We start from the raw sequence: 16,584 nt of genomic DNA on the forward strand, positions 1-16,584 counted from the left end.
TGTTCATTTTGAGAAAATGTGGTGTCTAGTGTAATGATTGCAAATTTAATATGGTGAGAGTGAAACAACATTTGAGGAGTAAACCGGCTGTGGTGATGTGATAGTGCCACCCAACAGATCAGTGAGCTCTCCTTATCTGCCCTCGGTTACGGTGGTGTGACCAAAGGGAAACGCCCTGCATAGGATGACAAGTTCAGGCAAGAGATAGTGGAACAGTGTTTGAAATGCAGGTCTCTTATAGTGAGACGATGATGCCTCCCTAAAAAGATAACAGAACTGCTGTGAAAAACTGGATTCCCATTGCCAGGGATGGAAAATGTAAGCAAACAGAGCCAAACAGAGTTTGAAGAATGAGTCTATTAATGTGCCATAGTGGGAAAATCCCAGCAATGCCTTTCAATATTGCAGAATATTAATACAAAATGTACACTTAAATGAAATTGATTCAGATGTGAATATTGTACCCTTGGAATACGTGCGAGTGACCACATTGAGTGAATGGAAAAGAAGCTCAAGAAACAATGTTTTTATTTAAGTTTTAAGAAATCAACCCATCATGAGATACCAATCCATTATTGGCCACATTCACACACCCTCACACCCTCCTGGGGCCAAATTAAGGACAGCAATCAAACCGACATGCATGTTGTCTGATGTGGATGGAAACCACACCACCCATGGACAGGTGTGAGATCTGAAGATCAGGCCATGCTGATGTCAGAGGATCATCAGTGATGAGAGTCCCTTTATGGTGGCTTATGACAAGTGGATTTGCATAAGAAAATGTCCTGAACAGGATCTTTGAATGGCACACCTCCAGAACTGTTTGTGTGGGGTAGCATAGATTCTGGTAGATATTTAGCTTTTACATATTAAGAGCACTTTGATCATGTAATAATATGTTAAGGAGCTAATCTTATTACCCATTGTATGATCTTTCATGGCAGACTTGTCTTATTCCATTTTGCAATATATATCACCAGTAACAGCGTACTGCATGATAACGATACACTTGACTTATAGTTTTCATTCTCTTTCTCTGTACGTTTAGCATTCGTTATATCTGAGGTTGATGCTCTTGCTGCTTCCTGAGCAGCTCTTCTTTTCTACACCCTAGCGGCCCGCTTCTTCTCTTCTTTTGTCGGCATCTTTTCAGGTTAAAACTGATTAAGTCAGTGTTTGTGTTGCAATTACTTAGTATGTTTTTCTTAATTTTTCACTTAAGCTGGCACTTAAGTCTTCAATCTGCCTCAAGAATGATTTAAGGTATGAAGAGGTAGGGGAAGTGACGGTGAAGGTGGTAGGGATGAGAATGGCGCCCATACGCATACGCCACACGGCCGCCCTGCTGGCTGCTGCAGAGAGTTGATTCTACAATTAGATAAAATAAAAAGAGTAATAAAAATCATCACCCTGAAAGCAGACAGTAGAGGTCACATAGTATATGTGTACCAAATTTCAGGTCAATAGGTGCTACAGGTGATTTAAAATCCAGGACAGACAAACAGATAGCCATGGTAGCGTGTTATAGAAGAAGATGGAGCATCATACCCTGGCAGGTCATGTCCAGGGACATGTCTCTGATTAAACATTTATGGAAAATTCCAAATAGAAACTGCAGTTTTCTCCCATGCCATCTGTAAGCCATTGTGAACTTAGAGGAACATTCATCTGGTTGGATGTACCACACTTTGGGACTTGTATGTCAGCCATTAATGTTTTACTCCACCCCATGGCGAGACCCATTCATGGCCTTGGAGATGTATCTTACTCATGGGCGTTGTCCTCTACATAAATTGGAACAACAGTGTATAAATATCCATCCATCCATTCTCCAACCCGCTATATCCTAACTACAGGGTCATGGGGTCTGCTGGAGCCAATCCCAGCCAACACAAGGCACAAGGCAGGAAACAAACCCCAGGCAGGGCGCTAGCCCACCGCAGGGCACACACACACACCCCAAGCACACACTAGGGACAATTTAGAATCGCCAATGCACCTAACCTTCATGTCTTTGGACTGTGGGAGGAAACCGGAGTACCTGGAGGAAACCCACGCAGAAACGGGGAGAACATGCAAACTCCATGCAGGGAGGACCCGGGAAGCTAACCCAGGTCTCCTAACTGCGTGGGAATCTGGAAAATAATACTGAGACATGTAGCTGAAGCAGAAACCTTAACAACCTTTAAGAAGAATCTGACTGAGATATTGGGACAGCTTAGCTATTAGCTAAACACACAGGCGTGATAGACTGGTCACCTCTCATTTATCAAATTTCTTGTGTTCTGAATGAAGCCAGGAAGCACTTCTTTATTCACGGAGTTTTGGGAATCCGGAACAAACTACCGAGTCATGTACGAGGGACGTTCAAAAAGCTTCCACACTTTTTTTTAACTCTATCGATTAAGAATTTAAAAAAACAAATGACATCACTTTTCTACATAGTCACCTTCATTTGGTGATGCAGTTTTCTCAGCATCGTACCAAATTTTTAATGCCCAGTTACTACTCCTCCCGCCTTCACCGTTTCCAATGAAAATATAAAAGTGCGGAATCATTTTGAACGTCCCTCGTAGTTGATGCAGAAACTTGAACGACCATTAAGAAGAATGTGGATGGGATACTGGGGACAGCTTGGCTATTACCAAGCAAACAGGTGAGAGATTGACTCAATGGTCTCCACTCATTTGTCAAATTTCTTATGTTCCAATGTAATTATTTAATAGAGCTGATTAAATACATTTGCATGATAGCATGAAGAACAGAACAGATTTTGTTACTCTTGTCATTGAAATCCTTCAGCCTACCGTGGCATACTTGCCTAAGAAAAGTATCATACTTCTTACTGACATTCTAACTAACTCTTATATATTCCATGTAATGAAATTAACTTCCTAAATAAAACAGATACAAGTTTTAACCTTTCCTGGCAGGAAATATGAATATTCAGTATTTTTCTGAATAAGGATTGCACACCCTGTTAAAAAATGGAGTCACTCCCAATCGCTGATTGACTCAGATTTCTCATTTCCCAAAGGATATTCTAAAAATTCACTTTTAGCCTGTAGCTGTAAAACTTGGCATGGCGTCTTGGTTATTATTTTGTCTTTCATTGTCTCATTTTGTCTGCTGTGTAGAATGTGCCCAGCGGAGTTTCCTTCATATCACCACCCTGCTGTGCCTCCCGTTAAGTTTGCATTTTGCTGCAGAATGTTATCAGAAGACTTTGACATGTCACAAAGCAGGCTCCAAAAATTTACTACTGCCTACTACCTTTGCCCTTTAAAATAAAAAAAGGCCACTCTCTTAAAAAGTTTAACTTAACCCTCTAAAACACATGAAGTACCAGTATATACAGTATCTCACAAAAGTAAGTACACCCCTCACATTTTTGTAAATATGTTATTATATCTTTTCATGGGACAACACTGAAGATATGACACTTGATACAAAGTAAAGTAGTCCGTGTACAGCTTGTATAACAGTGTAAATTTGCTGTCCCCTCACAATAACTCAACACACAGCCATTAATGTCTAAACTGCTGGCAACAAAAGTCAGTACACCCCTAAGTGAAAAATGTCCAAATTGTGCTCAAAGTGTCGATATTTTGTGTGGCCGCCATTATTTTCCAGCACTGCCTTAACTCTCATGGGCATGGAGTTCACTAGAGCTTCACAGGTTGCCACTGGAATCCTCTTCCACTCCTCCATGACGACATCACAGAGCTGGTGGATGTTAGAGACCTTGTGCTCCTCCACCTTCCATTTGAGGATGCCCCACAGATGCTCAATAGGGTTTAGGTCTGGAGACATGCTTGGCCAGTCCAGCACCTTTACCCTCAGTTTCTTTAGCAAGGCAGTGGTCGTCTTGGAGGTTGTGTTTGGGGTCGTTATCATGTTGGAATACCACCCTGCGGCCCAGTTTCCGAAGGGAGGGGATCATGCTCTGCTTCAGTATGTCACAGTACATGTTGGCATTCAGGGTTCCCTCAATGAACTGTAGCTCCCCAGTGCCGGCAGCACTCATGCAGCCCCAAACCATGACACTCACACCACCATGCTTGACTGTAGGCAAGACACACTTGTCTTTGTACTCCTCACCTGGTTGCTGCCACACACGCTTGACACCATCTGAACCAAATAAGTTTATCTTGGTCTCATCAGACCACAGGACATGCCTCCAGTAATCCATGTCTTTAGTCTTCTTGTCTTCAGCAAACTGTTTGCGGGCTTTCTTGTGCATCATCTTTAGAAGAGGCTTTCTTCTGTGACAACAGCCATGCAGACCAATTTGATGCAGTGTGTGGCGTATGGTCTGAGCACTGACAGGCTGACCCCCCACCCCTTCAACCTCTGCAGCAATGCTGGCAGCACTCATACTATTTTCAAAAGACAACCTCTGGACATGACGCTGAGCATGTGCACTCAGCTTCTTTGGTCGACCGTGGCGAGGCCTGTTCTGAGTGGAACCTGTCTTGTTAAACCGCTGTATGGTCACCAGTTTCAGGGTGTTGGCAATCTTCTTATAGCCTAAGCCATCTTTATGTAGAGCAACAATTGTTTTTTTCAGATCCTCAGAGAGTTCTTTGCCATGAGGTGCCATGTTGAACTTCCAGTGACCAGAGAGTGTGAGAGCGATAACACCAAATTTAACACACCTGCTCGCCATTCACACCTGAGACCTTGTAACACTAACGAGTCACATGACAGGAAGGAAAAACGGCTAATTGGGCACAATTTGGACATTTTTCACTTAGGGGTGTACTGACTTTTGTTGCCAGCGGTTTAGACATTAATGGCTGTGTGTTGAGTTATTTTGAGGGGACAGCAAATTTACACTGTGATACAAGCTGTACACCGACTACTTTACATTGGATCAAAGTGTCATATCTTCAGTGTTGTTGTCCCATGAAAAGATATAATAAAATATTTACAAAAATGTGAGGGGTGTACTCACTTTTGTGAGATACTGTACACTAACACTGTGGTAAACTTATTAAAGTAATAAGAAACATATAATAATCCCACCCTATCCCACCAAGTCTCTCTATTGCAAGTTACATGTCTGTGACCCTAAAATGAGCTCACTACGTGGCTTCTGCTCACCTTCCCTTGGTCTCCTTCTCCAGTGGACCCTCTTCTTCTCTGCATCCATTAAGGAGCTTCTGCAGGTTACCTTTATTGTAGAAGTTTCTGAATAATTAGTTTGCATTTTGTTTTTTTTTAGAAATTGATTTTAATTGTTCTTTTCATTCTGTTTTTTCACTATGTGGGTGACGTCATTCTGAGTGTCTCATTGTGTTTTGCATCCCCCCGCAGTGTGCTGCTGCACATGCGTCATTTGATAACAAGTCAGATACCATCTTATCGAACAGCAAAGGGTCGCAGCAAACTGTGACTGTTATTCACATAACAGTAACAGAAAAACTCTCTTCAAAAAGTCTTCCAAAAGTTTTGTTAAAAACCTCTGATAATTAATTGAGCATTCATGATTAGGACTTCTAGTTTCCCTTTTACAAAACTCATCCCTGATCACTTGTACAATGGTTGTCTCAAGGTTATGGTTTCTGTTTAACGAGTTTAAATCAGTGCTGCTGAAAAAAATGATGTATTGTAACAAAACAAAACAACAAAGATAAAGATTTGGGGCACCAGGTGGAGATCCCCATATATTGTAAAGAGATAATGGAAAAATAGTATAAAAATGAGAGGTAGGCTGTGCATCAGCTTTTGCTAAGAAGCAATGTCTTCTCAAATGCGAGTCCATCTGACTGAGCTCTTCTGGTGGTGTTGGAACTTATGAGAGGAAGAGTTGCGGATACGGGCAGAAGGAGAAGTGACATCAGAGATCCTCATGCTGTTCATCTTTTATTCTGAGGATGGGAAACAGAAAAGCATGAGGATCCCTGGCTTGAAGTGGGATTACTGGTATCAAATGAGCCCTGAGTTTGTTTTACAATCAGATGTGTGTGATTTGACATCCCCACAGACCCCAGACTTGCCAGGGTGAGTGGCCAAAGCCAACAGGTCATGAAAGCAAGAGACAGTATCAGCAATTGGTGTGAAGGGCACCCCAATGATGATTTATATGGCTAAAGCTCCAAGAACCATCTAGAGATACATGGGTTTGACTCTTTGTGTGAGGTTAGCCACAGGAGAGTGGCGTGATCCGTAATAAGAGCAAACTCACGGTCCAGATGGTGGTACCTTACCGTCACCAGAGATTCCCTTTCCAACGCTGCATATCTCGTCTCCCAGTCCAATAGTTTCTGGCTCAGGTACATCATAGGACTGTCAGCCTCATCAATGGTTTGGTTTAGCATAGCACTCAAGCTTGTGTTCGAAGTGTCGGTCTGGAGAATAAAAGGCAAAGAGAAATCAAGACTGGTCTTGATGTAAGTCACAGAAAGCAGTCCCTGCATGTTCATCCCATACTACTGTATTCAGAGCACCGAGGCAGTAACCAGCAATACCACCCCGCTAATCCTAAGAAAGCTTTGTATCTGCCCCTCAGTTCATGGACAGGGCCAGTTAAAGATGGCATTGATTTTGGAGCATTGTGGTCTGACCTTTCTCCAGCCCACCATGTAGCTTAAATATTTGGTCACCCTTAATATGAAAAAGCTTTTGTTTGGATTTATCCAGAGCCCTGAATCACATAGTGAATGGAGGATGGCCCGAACATGCAACATGTATTCCTGCCATATACCAGAATATATGGCTATGTCATGAGGCCAAAGGACTTTATCCAACAGATGTACAAATGTATCCAGGGTCACTCTTACACAGGGTTACAGATTGGCTAAATGAAAAAAAACTAAACAAAAACATTATACTGCCAAGGTGGAGTTCCCAGAACATTCTACTTGTAAGTAGGAGTTTCTGCTTTAGCCATTATTGATGACAGAGTCGCCGCAAAAACAAAGATAAAGATGGTGCAAAGCCTGCAGCGCCCACCGTTAGCAGACATTCCTCGACATCTTAAACTGACAAGTGAATCTGAACAGCTGAAGTTGGAGGATCTGCTAACAGAAAGAACCGCAACATTCTCTGATGTCCTAATGAGAAAAGGCAAAGGAAGGTCTCAGTTGTTTTGTAAGAAATCACCAGAAAACTAGACAGATGATCTAATCTCCCCATAACTGATCATTTTCTTATTTCATTCAATATTAAACTTGCACTTTCCAACACTAAGCTTTCCTGTCTAAAGTCTTTTCATAATATTAAGAATATTAACTTAGACTCTCTTTCCTCTAGTATTGATTCATTTATGGATATTCATAATTTATCCACTCCTGAAGAACTGGTCTCACATTATAACACTGGACTTAATGATATTCTTAACTCTCTTGCTCCATTAAAAACTAGATCTGTTTCTTTCTCCTTTTATGCTCCCTAGTTCACGCCTGAACTTCAGCTTTTGAAAGCCAAAGGCTGGCAACTTGAACAGTTGTATAAAAAAGCTGGACTCTTTGTTCACAAAGAGATGTACAAAAACCATATACTTTATTACAAGGACTGTATTGCCCAAACTAAATCTAACTATTATACTCACATTATTTCTTCCAATGAAGGCAACACCAAGTCATTGTTTTCACTGCTTAATAATATCACACAGCATCTGGATTCTTTACCTTCTCACCTTTACTCAACTGATTTTTGCAATTCCCTTTTGTCCTTTTTTAATGAAAAAATCCAGAAGATTCATCAGTATCTCGGTACAGATTCCTCCAGTACTTCATTTGAATTTCACTCACCAACTCACTCATTTTCCTCTTTTCAGCTTCCTACTTTCTCAGAAATCTCAGATCTTCTCTGTAAGTCTAAGCCATCTACCTGTCAACTGGATCCCCTCCCTACAGTTCTGGTCAAAGCCTCCCTCCTCTCTCAGGTCCCTCTTATTTCTGCTATAATCCACTCTTCTCCCACTACTGGTACTGTTCCTTCATCTTTTAAAACTGCTGCAATAACCCCAATACTGAAAAAACCTGGTGCCTATCCAACCAGTTTCAGTAATTTTCATCCTATTTCTAATCTACCCTTCATTTCCAAAATTCTTGAAAAAATAGTGGCTATTCATCTTCATTCTTATTTATCTCAAAATAATCTGTATGAACAGTTCCAGTCTGGTTTTCATCCCCTCCACAGTATAGAAACGCCACTTATCAAAATTACTAACGACCTCCTTATGGCAGCTGATTCTGGTTTAATTACTATTCTCATCCTCCTTGATCTGAGTGCAGCCTTTGACACTATTTGTCACACTACTCTTCTCAATAGATTATCTTCGATTGGCATTACCTACACTCCACTAGATTGGTTCAGATCCTACCTCTCACGCCGCACTCAGTTTATTCAGCTTAAAACTTTCACATCCCAACCCACCGCTATTACTTCAGGTGTGCCCCAGGGCTCTGTCCTGGTGCCCCTCCTTTTCATTATTTACCTCCTTCCCCTTGGTATTATCTTTCGTAAATATAACATTAGCTTCCACTGTTACACTGATGACACCCAGCTCTATCTCACTAGCAAACCTGCTGCTTCCTTTCCACCCTCCTCACTTATTGATTGCATAGCAGAAATTAAATCCTGGTTTTCTTCAAATTTTCTTAAATTAAATAGTGACAAAACTGAGGTTCTCCTCATTTGTACAAAATCAACATTATCCAAAACTGATCATTTTTCATGTGTTATTGATAATTCCTCTGTCTCCCCTTCCCCACAGGTTAAGAGTCTGGGTGTCATCCTTGACAGTACTTTATCCTTTCAGTCCCACATCAATAACATCTCCCGGTCTGCATATTTCCACTTGCGTAACATTAATCGTATTCGCCCCTCCTTCACTCCCCACACCACTGCTCTCCTTGTTCATAGCCTGGTCACTTCTTGTCTGGATTATTGTAATTCCTTTGTCTTTGGTCTTTCTCGCAAATCTCTTTATAAGCTTCAACTGGTCCAGAATTCAGCTGCCCGCATCATTACTAGAACCCCCTCTATTCACCATATCACTCCCGTTTTGCAGCAGCTTCATTGGCTTCCAGTTAAGTTCCGCATTCAATTCAAAATTCTTCTGTTAACTTTAAGTCTATCCACAACCTTGTCCCTCCATATCTGTCTGACCTCCTCCATGTTGCCATTCCCTCCTGTACCCTTTGATCCTCTTCCTCCATCCACTTGACTGTCCCCTTCATCCGTCTTACCACTACTGAATGTTCTGCTTCCCAGCTCAGGAACTCACTACCATCTGAGCTTAGAAATATTGAATCATTTTCACTTTTCAAATCTAAACTTAAAACTCATTTGTTTAAGACTGCTTTATCACTTTGATTACAACTGCTCTGTCTGATTGTAGCTTTTGTATTTTAGTTTTGTTTTTAATCTGTGTTTATCTATTGTTCGGTGTCCTTGAGTGTTTAGAAAGGCGCCTACAAATAAATAAAATGTATTATTAAAAAAAATGTATTATTAATCTTCAATGAATTTTATGAACTGTCAGCATGGATGATGGTAGTGACCAATGCATCCAAAAATTGAAATAAAAATTTTACATGATTGCTATAAATATGATAAAACTAGCCTTGTGGAGAACTTGAATCTTTTATTTATTTATTTATTGTTTTGCACCACTTTAATCTACCATTATATAAAATGCTAAGGCTTGTGTGTGTATGTGTGTGTATGTGTGTGTATCTGCTCCAATCTGATTTGTCATTTTGGTTTTGGTGATGTGATTGAAGGTGGAAGTGCGAGTTTGAGACAAACAAGGAGGAGTGAAGTCGTAGGCTTGTTGAGAATCATCGTCAAAAACGGGAAGTATCAAAGTGGCCAGGAAGATTCATGGGAATGTGCTTGAGAGGGGAAGTGCCAGTGTAGAGTGGTTCAGACTCAAGGATACTGAGAAAAGGTGCTAAGGTGCATGTAGGGCAAGAGAAACCAACCTTACTTGTCTTCAACAGGTGACATGGCTAGTACTGTATATATCTATAGATGTTACTTGTAATTTTCTCATTTCATTGAAAGATAATTTTGTGACTCAAACCAAGCTTCCATGGTGTTAAATTAAAAAAACTGAAAATATATACATTAGGTTTAATGCAGATTTTTGTTGTGGTCTCACTTGTCCAAAATATGTGCAGGTCTCAAGAAAATAATAATAATAAATAAAATGCAAAAATAACGATAACAAAACATAATAACACAAAATAACAATGTTATAATACTGTTATATATATGTATAAATAGTGTGAGACTTGCCCGGACACCACCAGTCGGAAACCACTTCTTTATAAAATCCACACGTTTATTAATCATAATAAATACAGTCCCAAACACCACACAATGCACACACACCACTATAACTCTCTTTCTCAGTCTTTGGCCGCCTTTCCTCTCCTCCTGGGAGCTTCGTCCTACTCCCACTCCCGACTCTGGCTCCTAGACTGTAGGAAGGAAGCGCCTTTTATCCCTGCCCGGATGTGCTCCAGGTGTCTGATGACGTCCATCCGGCAGCACTTCCTGGTGTGGCGGAAGTGCTGCCCTTTGCACCGGAAGCACTCCGGGCGTCCCTGGCACGTTCCTCCGCCATCTTGCCAAGTGTGGTGGAAGTAACTATTTTCGAGTCCTACGAGGCTTGAGGCGCCCCCTGGCGGTGGCCACGGGTCCCAACAGGCCAGAAGCTTTTTGTTCTTCTCCCGTGGTCCTCTCCTGCTCCAGGGCGGTTGCCCCCTCGTGGCCCAGAAGCTATTCCTGACACCTTTTTTTTTTTTTTTGTGAATTTCCCCTTGGGATTAATAAAGTATCTATCTATCTATCTATCTATCTATCTATCTATCTATCTATCTATCTATCTATCTATCTATCTATCTATCTATCTATCTATCTATCTATCTATCTATCTATCTATCTACCTTCTAGTCCTTTTAGGCATCCCGGCCAGGTAATGACCCCGGCAATCTGCCACAATAGATATACATATAGTATATACAGTATATATATATACACCTATATAGTGTCACAGACAACTGGGGTCCTTGCCCGGCTAGGACTCCTCTTCACTGAGAGGACCTGGGAAACAAGTGTGGGCAGAACAGTACCTCGGGACGCTAGATGGCAGCCCCCATGGGTTGCAGTGGTGCCTCGGACTCCAGCAGGGCTTCATGGGAGATGGAGTTGTCTACAGCCCTGTTGGGATCCAGGGGTGCTGCCTGGGGGCACTGCAGCTGCTCCAGAGCCCATATGGGTGATCTTTTCACCATACCTGGAAGTGCTGCTGGAAGTAGGTCATCAAGCACCTGGAGCACTTCCGGGTAACACATAAAGGAGCCAGCAGACAGTACTCGGGGAGCCAGAGTCGGGTAGAAGATGGACAAAGCTTGCCAAGGAAGAGTGGAGGAGAAAAGAAAAGTAGAGTATTGTGTTTGGTGCTTTGAACTGTGTTGTTCCTTTGGAAAACGAGGAAGGCGTTTCCCACGAGGTGAAGAAAAATAAAAAAAACATTTGTGTTTTTATAAGTGTGCCATCTGCATCTGTCTGTGTCGCGCTGGGTGGCTCACTCGCCCCCGTAGAGTTGTCACAATATACATATATATTGTGAAGAAAACACAGGAACACAGTTCAAGGGTTGGGAAATCTGTCCCCGTACACTGTAAGTCTGAGTAAGAACTCGGTTGTTCAGTACAACGGTCAGGTTTGCAATAAACAGTTGACAAAGAATGGCAGATACATGGACCAATTTATGGGATTTGGAACGGAAGTAAGACTGGAGGAAGGGTGACGTGGATTATTTTTCGACGGAGGTGACATCATCCATGAGCGACCGGAGGTAAAGTCATCAGGGTGAGTCGGGAACAATGCGAAAGCTCCTCAGATGTCAGGATGATGTTTTCGGAATTAATTCAAGGCGCCATAGTTTTTTGCTCTTCGTCTTTCCTGGCAAAATAAAGAGAGAAGCGTTAATACACTGCCTTAGTTCCCCGTCTTGCAGTTTCTTGTGGCTCGTCAGGTCCTTTAGCTGCCCCCTAATCGTTCGTGTGTGACTAAATATATAGTCAACAAAAAGACTAAATACAAAACAAACAAACTTGAGTCAGGGATAAAACCCTGGCATGACAATGGCAATTCCAGACTGTCCTTGTGTGATTACGACTGTCCATGAGTGGGCCCTGTGATTATCCAAGGCTAGTTCCTGTCTAAGGCCTGGTGCTGCAAGGATAGGCTCCAAGAACTGAATGAAGCAGCTTTGTGTTTCATTATAAAGTTTTGTATTTGCAAAGCCAATTGCAATCATCATCACATTATGAAGAGGAAATTGTAAAGTAAACATATTTGCGCTGACTCACTTTTTGTCTCTTCCATGCTGTGCATTTTCAAAACTCAGCAGATTCTTTTCATTTGCTGGTCCATGAAACTACTTCAGATTCAAGTATGTGTTACCAGAATCTGTGACTACCAGGCCACAATGCAGTCTTGACAATTACTCTACCCCAAGCCCACTATTCAGTTTCATAGCAGGAGGCAACAATATGTCAGACCAACTGTACTCTAAAATAGGCAGTATAATCAATACATAGTGGTATTTTGTAATCTTATTTAATTTTTGAGGCACCTATTCATGGTGCTTGGTAAGAAAAATAAATAGATATAACATAAAGGGAGGGGGCACTCTTATAGTGACCCTTGTTTTCCAGAAAAAAAGTTTTAAAATGGTCCATATGGTAATACACAACTGAAATGGGGCGAATAAAGGTATAATACAAAGCAACAAAGTAAATAGTACTGAAAACAACCCACTGGCAATTTGGAGTCTTGACTCCTTGTCTGCTTAGTGGGGCAGATTTCCCATGTGACACCTTACCAAATACACAGAGGCACTCCTTCTCGTCTCTCTCTCTCTCTCTCTCTCTCTCATTCAATTCAACCCTCCCCTGTCTTACCTTTGTCAACTGAGCCTTCAGCCCAACTCATCTCCCAGTGCTGTTTTTAATATGGCACTGGCTATAATGTGGCTTTAAAAGGTCACCTCTAACCAAGTCCCAGAAATACTTCCAGGGATAAAGACCCTCCTTTTGTTCCAGGTCCTCCAGATCCCTCTAGAATTCCTGCACTCTAGATAGATAGATAGATAGATAGATAGATAGATAGATAGATAGATAGATAGATAGATAGATAGATAGATAGATAGATAGATAGATAGATAGATAGATAGATAGATAGATAGATAGATAGATCTGGCACTACATGGGAGCGCTCAAGAAAACAGTCCAGAAGAGTGATAAAAGTGCCCAGCAGAGGAGGAAAGCGTCAACCTCAGTCACACAAAAAGGGCAACATGGAATCTTCATAAAAACATTCATGTATACAAAAATGCTCTGTGGAACAACAATAAGCTCAGAGAAACACAAAGCAAAAGGCCACAAAAGGCAATGCCTTCAGAATAGGCAGTCCAAAAGCTGAATCCATAATATCACAAAAGCACAAGAATTCTCAAAATCCCTCTAAATTCGCCACACCACAATGATTCCAAAGGGACTGTGGGGTTTTCTTCAGCCTTTTTAGAGCTGAGGGCAGTCCCTTTGCTGTAAGAGGCAGGTGGCTCAGCCTCTTGGGGCACCACCCACAAAACACAAAGAACATCAAAGAAGATACCTTGAAACTAAATGATCAGCAATATTAATATAAACATGGATTCAAAATGTACAAAAAAGACAAAAGCTGCATTTTAAACCCTGATAGGGGAGGAACCTTTACTGAAATTTAATACTCAGGAGCTGTTCTGTAAATATGAATCAGTAAGCTGGGAAAAGGAGAATATATATATTCTCTTTGGGTGACAACTTCAGGGCTCGTCAGCTGGTAATACTATCCCAATGACTGGAACTGGAATCAGCCATTCAGTCCATCATAGGCTGGTGGATTGAGAAGCCAAGAAGGACCTCTCTGATTGCACATGACATTACTACTGACCACAAAGTGATTGCCAGAGACTGTCTATATCAACTCCTGGAAGCAAAAAGAACAGAAGAGGTGCTTGAGATCATGTGAGTGCTTCACCTTGGTGTTATTAAGGACATTGTTAGTCCCTGGTCTAGTCCGATCGTTTTGGTCCCAAGCCCAATTGCAGTTGGCTCATATGCAATAACTTCCAATTGTTTAATCAAGTCATATAAATTCAAGGTCCAATGTCATTGTAGGCCCCTTCACACCAACTCTGATGATCTGTCTCAGGTATATGACCTATCAATTTGGGCTACCCAACCCAACAGTTCTGGGCTTTCCATGTCACATATGTACATTTGAAAACAACTCACGGCTCATCAACTGGTAATACCACCCTGGGCCAAGGGTTGACACAGTCATCTAATGCTGCTCGTCTCATTCTACCTGCAGATCCAGTGATCAATGGAAAAGCTGCTGAGTGATATCACTTCCAGTCCCCATTCACCTGGACCCACCTCTACTACTTTGCACAATGCACAACAGGGGCTGCTGTCATCACAGAGTCAGTCAAAATTAAGACTCCCGTTTCAAAAAACATTTTCAGAACACTTAAACTTGTTCTGTTATTTTTCTTTCAGTACACGGGGTTTGCTACAGGTGCCCCAGATCTTTAACCTTTCCATTGTATATTCCATGTATACACAACCTCTCAAAAGTTTTTAGAATACCTCAGTTTTTTCCAGTTTTTATTCAAATTTAATCAATTGAAATGCAAAAAATTACATTAAATGGTGAAAAGGTAAACAGTAAATTGACGGAGATTTAAATTTAAAGTTTAGGTTAGCAAAAACTGAAAAAAGGAAATACCAGAATATTACAAATGAGCCTTCTTCGGGGAACAACTAGTAGGTTGCAACCTACAGATGTTCTGCAGCAGTTAAAGGAAATTAAACCTTGCATGTTGAAGCAAAAAATTTGTACAGGTGTCCCAACATCTGTTGATTACTTAAAAACCCTCAGTCTGTCGTAAAGCAGAGTTGGAACAGACTGTTTTACTTTTCATTTGGAGGAACTGCAAAAAATATAAAAAAGTGTCAGTGACGACAGTGATGTCCTGCACAATCCAAAGGCAACTTGAATCTGGAAGAATCTCTGATATGAAACATGTGGCAGACTCAAAGTCACGAGCCAATCAGAAGACTACGTTTCTGAGGGTCACCAGCTTCTGTGATCACAGGACCCTCACAGCACGACAGGTTCAAGAACAGCTTAACAGTGCAGGTCGACAAAAGCCAAGTGTCAGTTTGTATTGTGAAGAGGAGACTTTGTGTGGCAGGTTTGAGTGGCAGTAAGAAAGCCATTCCTTAAAGGATAAAGTAGGGCCTTGAAATACCTGCTGACAGGAAGAAAGTGTTATGGAGCGATGAATCAAAATTTGAAATCTTCAGTTCATTACGCAGGGTGTTTGTATGCCATTGAGTTGGTAAAAGGATGATGGCTCCTCAGTGCGTGACACCAACTGTCAAACATGGAGGAGGAAGTGTGGTGGTCTGCGGTTCTTTTGCTGGAGGCAGAGTTGGTGACTTGCACAGAGTGACTGGCATTCTGAATCACAAGGTTTACCACAGTTTGGCTGTAATATCAGTAAAAGGGGGCTACTTTGATTAATCCAAAATTTGAATAAAACTTTGTACACTTAATAATTCCTTGAGTTATTTTCTTATTTGCCATTGTTTATTTATTCTATACCTTGATTTTATGAAACAATAAGACATTAAACTGTGAGCACTTCCATACAATCTGAAAAAGCTGTGGTGTTCTAAAACTTTTGACAGGTAGTTTGTATAGAAAATGAGTCACATATCTTAAAATAGTTTTTTATTCTTAATCTTTCAACAACCTACCAGGTGTCATCTTCAGAGGAAAATGATTAGTCATACAGGAATCAAAGGCAATATATAGCAGGTGGGGTGTGGATTAATAAGGTGGGGTTCGGAAGGTGTTGGTTATAAAGTCTTTTCTTATTATCGGGATGTTCTTCTTTTTAAGCCTGCGCATGCTGGGTTCAAGTCCAAATGTCTGTTAATGGCGTTTTCATAAGAGAGCCACGATACAGCCAGCTCTCTGGTGCTCTTAGTATTGGCCCTGAAGTTTACTTTCACAGTGTCCCAGTTAAACGTGTGTCCAGTGGAACTTATATATTGCCTTTGATTCCTGTATGTCTAATCATTTTCCTCTGAGGATGACACCTGGCAGGCTGTCGAAAGCTTAGGAATAAAAAAACTATTTCAAGATATGTGACTCATTTTCTCCCTTTGTGGATGTCTACCTAGGTATCACAGACCTTCGCTTCCATATACAGTTGAGCCTCGGTTCATGACCATAATTCATTCCAAAAGTCGTCGGGTCGTAACCCGATTTGGTTGTGAACCGAAGTAATTTCCCCCACAGGACTGTATGTAAATAAAATTAATCCGTTCCAGACCATACGAACTGTATGTAAATATTTTTTTTTTTAAGTTTTTAAGCACAAATATAGTTAATTAAACCACAGAATGCACAGCTTAATAGTAAACTAAATGTAAAAACATTGAATAACACTGAGAAAACCTTGAACAACAGAGAAAACTAACACTGCAATAGTCT

The sequence above is a fragment of the Erpetoichthys calabaricus genome, chromosome 1 (genome assembly GCF_900747795.2).
Source record: "Erpetoichthys calabaricus chromosome 1, fErpCal1.3, whole genome shotgun sequence".
Classification (NCBI taxonomy): domain Eukaryota; kingdom Metazoa; phylum Chordata; class Cladistia; order Polypteriformes; family Polypteridae; genus Erpetoichthys; species Erpetoichthys calabaricus.